Source organism: Hakea prostrata, chromosome 9, assembly GCF_041222555.1.
Source record: "Hakea prostrata isolate BN-2017 chromosome 9, UWA_Hpros_2, whole genome shotgun sequence".
Classification (NCBI taxonomy): Eukaryota; Viridiplantae; Streptophyta; class Magnoliopsida; order Proteales; family Proteaceae; genus Hakea; species Hakea prostrata.
In genome coordinates, this window is record NC_142608.1 from 29,135,319 (window position 1) to 29,145,034 (window position 9,716).

A 9,716-nucleotide genomic window follows, 5' to 3' on the forward strand; every position below is an offset into this window, starting at 1 on the left:
CTCCACGATCCCAGACAGAGATTTCATGAAATCTCTGGTGATGTAAGTTTTTCTTCATTACCTTTTGTTCCGAAGATTTTTCTTTTGCTCTTGACTAACTCTGAAGTTATTGCAGGAGTCTCACTGGTAACTTCCACAACCAAGTGGAGGCAGCCTTTAGACTCAGTAGACTAAGTGATGAAGTTTCCAGGTTTTGGGAAGACTCCAAAGCCAAAGACCCTGAGATTGCTCGTCTTGGAAACCGAGCTTGGGAGACTGCACGAGAGAAGAATTTCGAGATCAAATGTCTTCTTTTGGATTTGGATGATGTTAGGGAGAAGATCCGTCGGCTGGAGCGGGAAGCAGGAAAGCCAGGGGCAAAAGGGTCTGAAGCATTACCCCGAAGGCAAGCTGTTATCCCTTTGCCCGAGTCCCTCCCAACTGATGTTCGCAGGGCTTGCATCTTCAAGTATTTGCACAGTAAGCCTTTTGTTGACATGCTAAATGCTTATAACTTGCAGGCATACCGGGATGGCAAAAACGAAGTATGGGAATCAATATTAAGGAGAAATCCTTATTTCAACACGACTCCCCACTGCGCCAACTGTCATCCTGAAGTGTTTGCAAAGCTGGGACGTCCTTTTCCTCTCTGGTTCGAGGAGCAACAGACCTTCCACCTCCAGATCCTGATATAATGCATCATCTCGATGATTATCCTCCCTATTCTCCTCTGAAAGGATTCAGCTATGAAGAGCTTGCCTTGAATGTAGGTTTGATCAAAGATCAGACTTCTCCCAGTCAAGCTAGATAAAGAGTATGGAATTGCAGAGGATTTTAGTAACCTATGTTTTCCCGACTCTGTTCTTCTTCTTCTTCTTGAATCTGAGTTGCTTCTTGACTCTGTGTTGCCTCTGACAAAGTTATTTGAATTCCTGATCATCACTGATGATGACTTTCCTTTTTGACCAAATGAAGATTGTACCCCAACACTTGTTATCTCATATGTATGTTTGATGTAAAGGTTGGCCCCTTCTAGTCATTTAAAGGAATATAGAACTAACTTCATCTTTGAACTTTGTCAGTCACTTGAGTCATTGTTGCAAGAGGTCTTAGTTGTTTAAAACAATGCCTTCACTTAGAGTTTTCCGAAGAAATTCACTAAGTCTGAGAAGGAACTCACTCGGGTTTTAAACCGATGCCTTGTAGAAGGAACTCACTCGGGTTTTAAATTGATGCCTTTAATTAAGAATTTCCAGAAAAATTCAATAAGTCTAAGAAGGAACTCACTCGGGTTTTAAACCGATGCCTTTACTTAAGAATTTTTGGAAAAATATAATAAGTCTGAGAAGGAACTCACTCGGGTTTTAAACCGATGCCTTGTAGAAGGAACTCACTTGGGTTTTAAACCGATGCCTTGTAGAAGGAACTCACTCGGGTTTTAAACCGATGCCTTTTGATTTTGTCCGCTGGATCTGTTCTTGAGTGTTGTATGATGCCTCCCAATCAAAAGACAGTATTTTGAAAATTGATAATTGTATTGATTTAGTTGAAATTTGTTACATCATGAACGAAAATGATTCAGATGCCTGGCATTCCACGAACGATCCAACTCTTTCTGGGTTGTCATGTTCTTCAGCTTGTAAGCCCCCGAACCGACTGGTTTAATAACCATATATGGTCCTTCCCATGAAGGGTCCAATTTCCTTTGATGGTGATCTGAAGCTAAGGTATTTCTCAATACCAAGTCTCTTGCTATGTACCGACAATTCTTCACTCGGGTATTATAATGTGCTGCTACCCTTCGTTGATAATGTTGAGTTCGTGCTATTGCTTTTGCATGAACTTCATCCAACAAATCAAGGCTATCTAGCAGTCCTTGTTTGTTTGCTTTTTCTTCGAACTCTCTATCCCGCAGTGTTCCAGCCATTACTTCGATAGATGCCAATGCTTCATATCCGTAAGCCGATTTAAAAGGAGATTCTCCTATGGGTGTCCGAACCGTAGTTCGGTAGGCCCACAGTACATTCTACAATTCTTCGACCCACAAGGCTTTATCAACTTCGAGTCTTCTCTTTATTCCCTCAAGTAGCGTTCGGTTTGTAACTTCTACTTGACCATTGCTTTGGGGGTATGCCACTGATGACATATGATGCTCAATCAAATAAGTTCCGCAGAATTGCTCGAATTGTGGACAGTCGAATTGAGTGCCATGATCTGTCACAATTATTTTTGGCATCCGAACCGATATATAATTGACTCGAGTATGAACTTCTCCACTTTTCTTTCAGTGATGGTTGCCAGGGCGCTAGCCTCGACCCACTTGGTGAAGTAGTCAATTGCTACTATAAGATTCTCTCTTCCGCCTGACGCCTTGGTGAATTTGCCCATGATATCGATTCCCCACATCGCAAAAGGGATGGGATCTAGAATCGAAGTCATGGTTTCAGCTGGGCGTTTAGGTACCGTAGCATGGATTTGACAATTGCTACACCGGCGAACATATTCCATAGCAGCTTGCTGGAGCTTAGGCCAATACAACCCAAGCCTCAGAATTTTGTGTACCAGGGCCCGACCGCCCATGTGAGCACCAAAAATTCCTTCATGCACCTCAGCCAGAGCTAATTCCGATCCCTCGGGACCCAAGCATCTCAGAAGGGGTCCAGAATAAGATCTTCTGTATAGCCTTCCATTCTGCATAATGAATCGTGCTGATCGCACCTTGATTAATCTCGCCTCTTTCGGATCCTCTGGTAGTTGATCATCTCTCAGATATTCTACTATTGGATCCATCCAGCAACGCTCCACTTCAATATAGGAAATTTCCTTCTCGTGATAACTTGGAAATGTTATCTATTCTATGTAGACCGAAGGGTCTAAATTCTTTTCTTTGGCATTGGCTAATCGGGATAGCTCATCTGCCATTGTATTTTCTTTTCTTGGGATTTGACATACTTTCATATTCCTGAACTCTTTCTGCAATGCTTGCACAATCTCTTGGTATTTCTGTAACCGAGGTTCCGTAACACCATACTCCCCCTGTACTTGATTGACAATAAGTTGTGAGTTGCTATAAATAGTTACGTCTGCTATCGCCAATGCTTTTGACAATCTAAGTCCAGCTATTAGGGCTTCGTACTCCACCTCATTATTACTTGCTTCGAATGCAAACCTCAATGCATACCAAATAATAAATCCTGCCGAACTCTTCAGGAGAATTCTAGCCCCTGCTCCCTGCTTGTTACTCGAACCATCCACATATACCTCCCAAATGGTCGGGATAGTGGGTTCGGCAACTTCTTCCATTGGTGCAGTAGTTTCTACTACAAAGTCGGCTAGTGCTTGAGCTTTGATTGTCGTTCGAGGCTTAAAGCTTACTTGGAACTCACTGAGTTCAACCGACCAAGCCACCATTCTTCCAAACAAATCAGGTTTACGAAGAACTTTACTAAGGGGAAAAGTAGTAAATACCTCGATTGAATGAGCCTGAAAATATGGTCGTAGTTTCCTAGTTGCTATCATAAGAGCTAGAGCTTGCTTCTCGATCTGAGAATACCGTGTCTCTGCATCAAGTAGTACGTGGCTGACATAATAAATTGGCCACTGCTTCTTATCTTTGTCCCGAACGAGTACTACGCTGACTGCCGAAGGGGATGTTGCTAAATATAGCTGTAAGATTTCTCCTTTATCAGGTCGAGACAATAGCGGCGGTCTTCCCAATGTCTCCTTCAGTTCTTCGAAAGCTTTCTGACATTCCTCAGTCCACTTTGCCTCCTTACTGCCCCTCAAATCTTTGAGTGCTTTGAAAAAAGGTAGGCACTTTTCTCCTGACTGTGAGATGAAACGGTTTAATGCGACTACTCTCCCCGTTAAGCATTGCACATCCCGAACAGTTTTGGGGACTTCCATATCAATTAAAGCCTGTATTTTGGCAGGATTAGCCTCAATACCTCTTTGTGATACCATGAAGCCCAAGAATTTTCTTGAAGAAACTCCGGAGGCACATTTCTCCGGATTTAGCTTCATTTGGTATTTTCAGAGCTTTGAAAATACCTCCGTTAAATCTTCAATATGTTTCGCATCTGAGTGTTTTCGTCCGTCCTCTACCTTGTGGGTAGGTGATGTCTTATATAGAGTGTACCTTCGAATCTTCTTCGTTGGATGTATTTGAGCCTTCTTTGGATAGTCGTTGGATCTTAACTGATAGATCCGTTAAGTGATAGACTTCTACTAGTTTGGACTAGTAGATGACTCCTAGGATAACCCGACTGTTATTTGATGGTTATCCATATAATAGCGATGAGTGACAGCCGCCAAATTCTGCTAGCCGTCACCAGGTTGATTAACCTACTCTGAAAGTATCGGATTAGGGCATGCTTGTGACTGAGTAAGTTTTCTTCCTCAGCAAGCTGTCTCATGGACCCGGCTTGCTCGGAAGCGAGTCAATTCCTTTCGTCCCGACCAGAGTCGAGGGTCGAACAAAGAATGAACCAAGTTCGATCATATATATCCGTATCACCTTGCTCATCATTCAAGCCATGCTATTCGGTAAGGTTTGTTCAGTCATGAGGCCAAGTAGGTGTTCGTCAACAATTGCTCGGTCATAACCCACTACCGCCCAAGCATGATAACTTGTATGATGAAAAATCTTTCAAGTTTTCGTGCCTAAGGAATTTTAGGTCTTTTTTGCCTAACAATATTAGGTCTTTTCTGCCTAAGATTATTAGGTCCTTCCTAAGAATCTTGGGTCTTTTTTGCCTCGGTCTTTTCCACCTAAGAATCTTAGGTCTTTTCTGCCTAAGAATAAATCTTAGGTCTTTTCTGCCTAAGAATAAATCTTAGGTCTTTGTGCCTAAGTATCTTAGGTCTTTTCTGCCTAATTATATTAGATCCTTTTTGTCACATCAACCCAGCCGATACCCTATCTGGCATACCCAAGTGTGTGATCCACAGTCCACAAGATCCAGTATCGAGTAAATCAAGCTCCCACATTCACAATAATATAATCAAGAACAAGACTAAATCAAGGTTAACAATATTTTTTTCAAATGAATCAAAGTAAAGTAATGAAATAATCATCAGAGTGCAGAAATGATACCAATAGATATATAAAATCAAAATGTAGAGTGAGGCGGAATCTCACTCCACGAGTACAGCGGAATGTAGATCGAAAGTCAAAGAGATTACAACTGGTTCTAAAGACAAGAAAGAAAGATATAATCTAACTAAGCTAGAGTCTATTCTACTTTATAAAGAAAGTCTTCATAAACATAGACTTCATCAATCAAGCTCAAACGCTCCCACTCCACAGTAGGGCTAATCTTGGTAACAAGTAAGACCACTCGAGGAATCCTCAACGTAATCTTCATAGTCGCCAACACCTTGCGTGTAGTACACTTCTTCGGTTTGCGCTTCCTCATATTGGCCTTCATAGTCATCAGTGCCTACAGAGTAATCTAACAAAAGATGTTGTACAAAAGGAGTGAGTTTCAAAAGAAACCCAGTAAGGCAAGTAATTCCATAATAGCATAAATAACATGATAGCATAAACAAAGCATAATGTGATATGATATGAGACAGACAATGCATGTATGAGTCTAACTCTATGTATGTTGGTCTCTATAGGCAGACATGCTTTAAGTCATAGCACCATACTTCTTTGGGTAGGTCTCAATTCACTCATCCTCGGTTGGCAAAGGGTCCTTCATCTATCTTGGACAATCCATGGCTGGGGGTTAAGTCACCTCTCTCTCACATCACCGTTTGGTCTAAGTACTGGCGCATGTCAGGGTAAAGTCTAGCCAAATGCAAGTCATCTACTTAGTTACATCAATTCAGATCCAGATACGTCCATTCCTCCCCTCCTGGGATCCTTTCCGGTATCCTTCACACTAGAGTCAGCGTATCCGACTCTCTCAAATACGGACTCATCAACCCTATAGGTCATCCACATATAATAAACGGGAAGGTCTCATGTCCTCTCACGGGTTGGTTACCGGTCTTGAGCGCCCATAAATCCCCATTGCTACCACGGGTCGTTCGGTCTCAATACCCTTCCGAATCGGGTCTAATATAACAGGGAATACCCTAGCCAAACACTGCTAGACAAGTCCTAGGTATGACAACCAATAATCCGGGAAAGTGTCAAAGGGCAACAATGGAAATATCCCATACTACTCCCAATGAGGTCCAAGGACAGAAATGTCAAAAGGACATTCCCCAATCCCAAATCATACCTAAACAATCACAATCATAATTCAGTCATATCATCCACGACAGATATCTCATCATATGAAAGAGTATAATAAGACAATATCGAAATAATGAGCAACATACATGAATAAATATTCATACATGATCCAAGTACATAAAGTAAATAAGGAAATAAGATCCTACTGTACTTACAAGCATTCATATCATAATAGAAACAAACATAACAGTAGCAAATCTAAGTAGTTCCCAAATTAGAAACTAAATCTATGCAATCTATGTTAATATGGTAACAACTTCCTTACCTTAAATAGATTCGAATATATTCCGGACGGACAAGAGGATGAATCCGAAGTTGGCAAATAAACCCTAGAATAACATCATACAGTCATTAGGAAGTAGTCCTAAAAGAATGAGCATCAATCAAATCGAAACGGACAAAGAAATCCAATTCTGTCATTGCGGGTTGATTGGCTGGGTTGATTGATTCAGTCGACCCAGTCAATCTGCCCAGGAGTAAATCCGAGTTCAAAAATAGAATCTTGATCCGAAACCTATGCTACACAATCCGGAATGCTACGAAACTTGGAGAGAATGTCTAACACAGTAGTCTAATACTAAAAAGCATATTTTAGACATCAAACAACGATTAAAACCATTACTTACTAATTTGAAATCATAGCTTCTATTTTGGTAAAAATCATGGTTTTCATTGGAAACATGCTATGGATGAAAGAGATGAACTAGAAATGATGAGATCTCATTCTAGTACAAGAACACAGTAAATCAGAGGTATGAATAATCATGGAGAGGCATCTACAATGCTAGAATAAATCAAAATAAGAATATGATCATAGTTTAAGAAGAAAACATGAAAATCATATTAAGAATGAATAAGATGATCATGGCATAAGAGAATGAAAAGAAATTTTAAAAGATATGACTACAAGGTTGCAGCATCTTCATCGAAATCTCAGTTCAGAGATGAGAGTGATCATGGAAAGAATGAATCAATAACACAAAAGATTGAATACTAACCTTTTATTGAAGAACAAGAGAGAGAACTAGCAAGTTTGCAAGATTAGGTCTTCTTCAACACTTTTGGAGGCTTGGAGATTAGTTCCCTTCGTTCTCTAAGTACTTTGGAGGCTAGGGATACTAAAATCACGAAGTCATGGGGGTATATATAGCATTATAACCTAAACAGAAGATTCTGCTCGAGTTCAGCATCTCTGGGTCGATTGGTTGGGTAGCATGGCCCAGTCGACCCAAGCAGTCGACCCAGCAGACAACAAAGCCAAAGTCAGGGAACTGAGGGCCTTCCACTACTCGGAATCAAACGAAACTTTAAACACATATACTATAACTTACCTAGCATGGAAAAGTGGCTTTAAATCATATCCCACCAAGCTCTAAGGTCATCAACCAATATTTTCTTCATCAAGGCATAGTCTCTTTTCTATATCCAACATTGTCTTCAAATATGGGGCATCATCTTCAATCTCCATAGGTTCGGAGTTGAACACTATGTCTCCTACTAATATGGCCCATAGTTGACTTTCACTTCTACTTTGAGTCTTCGGACCTACAGACAAAAGAGTATCCGGGTTAAGGTTAGGGCTGGGTTTCACACTTTTTGCCTAAGTATCTTAGGTCTTTCTACCTAAGAATAACTCTTGGGTCTTTCTGCCTAAATATTTTAGGTCTTTGTGCTTAGGTCTTTCTGCCTAAGAAGCTTAGGTCTTTTCTGCCTAAGAATAAATCTTAGGTCTTTCACCTTTTTTGGAAGCCCTTAGGTCTTACACCTTTTTTGGAAGCCCTTAGGTCTTACACCTTTTCTGGAAGCCCTTAGGTCTTACACCTTTTTTGGAAGCCCTTATGTCACATCCACCTAGCCGATACCCTACCTGGCATACCCGGGTATGTGATCCATAGTCCTGAAGATCAAGTATCAAGCAACAATGCCTCCCACATACGTGATAACACAATCATGAACAATAATATAACCAAGGTCATAGCATATACACAATGAAATCACGATAGGGATAAGAAACAATATAATAAGAGCGTGGAAATAAACGATACCAATGTATATAATCAAAATGAGAGAGAGTGAGCGGAAATCACTCCCTCAGTAGTAGCGGAAAGTAGATCAAATCAAGTTAAGTGTTACAGATCCAAGTCTTAAAAGGGAAATAACAAGATAAACATATAAACAATCGTTTCCTTGGTCTTATACAAAATGTCTTCGTAAGTATAAACATATGAGACCAAGCACGGCCACTCCCACACCAATGTTGAACTAATCCTGGTACGAAGCATAATCACCCTCGGGATCTTCATAGTGATCTTCATGGTAGCCAGTATCCTGAGGGTAGTATGCCTCATCGAGGTTTGTCTCGGTGTAGGCGCCATCAAATCCTTCCGTACCTGTAGAATAGTCTAACAAAACAATTGCACAGAAAGGAATGAATTCGAAAGAACTCAGCAAGGCAGTTATTCCATAATACATAAGTCACATGATCCAAAACATAACACGATGCAAGATGATATGAAACAGATGAAGAGAGACGAGAAAACTCTAGATTGTTACCTCTGTTGAAACCAGGTGATGATTGATTTTGTGCAATGTGAGGCATATGAGGCACAATAGGTGGATTGACAGGCCTAGCTAAATTGGCATTCTGGAAATTTAGGGCTTGAGGGAACTGGACATTTGGATTATGAGAAAATTGGGCATTTTGCTTTTGAGGGGCACCAAAGTGATTTTGTGTGGAATAATTGCTTAATCCATTTTGGTTTTGCCCTTGAGACCATGAAAAGTTAGGATGATTCTTCCACCCAGGATTGTACGTGTTACTGTACGGGTTTGGAAACATCGCACTGACATTTTCATGTTGGCCTCCAGAATAGCTAGGACATTCCTTAATTACATGTGTATGAGACTGAACTTGGCTATCTATGTGTGCTTCCTTATGAACTTGGCTATCAACAAAATATCCCCTACTAGTCCTTTCAGACTCTTGGGTTGATTCCCATTCTCTAGTTCTATCTGCTAGGTCTAAAAGAAATATCCAAGCTTCGGAATCATCAGTGAATGATGTAAATCCTATGGGGCACATAGATTCCAAGAGTTGCTTTGTTTGATAATCGATACCCTCATAAATTATTTGGCATAAATGCCATAATTCTATACCATGGTGAGGGCATTCTTGGAGAAGGCTTTGGAACCTCTCCATTACCTTAGCAAATGACTCATTGGGTTTCTGACAAAATTGAAGAATATCATTTCTTATTTTATTCGTCTTAGAGAAAGGAAAGAATTTCTTCAAGAATAGGACAGTAAATTGTTCCCATGTGGTAATGCTATCCCTAGGTAAGCTATAAAGCCACTTTTTGGCTTGATCCTTTAATGCAAATGTAATGAACCGTAGTCTTACAGCATCATCAGTGAATTGTTGTACCTTCATAAGGACACAAACCTCCTCAAACTCCCTAAGAAACAAATATGCATCTTGATCAAGTAACCC

The 9,716-nt window shown here is 40.5% G+C and overlaps 1 non-coding gene across 1 annotated transcript; it reads left to right on the top strand.

Moving 5' to 3' along the window:
* Window positions 1–9,378: 9,378 nt before the first annotated feature.
* On the top strand, window positions 9,379–9,485 carry LOC149005095 (small nucleolar RNA R71). Its single transcript, XR_016169994.1, has one exon. It is a non-coding gene; the product is annotated as a small nucleolar RNA R71 (small nucleolar RNA).
* Window positions 9,486–9,716: the final 231 nt, after the last annotated feature.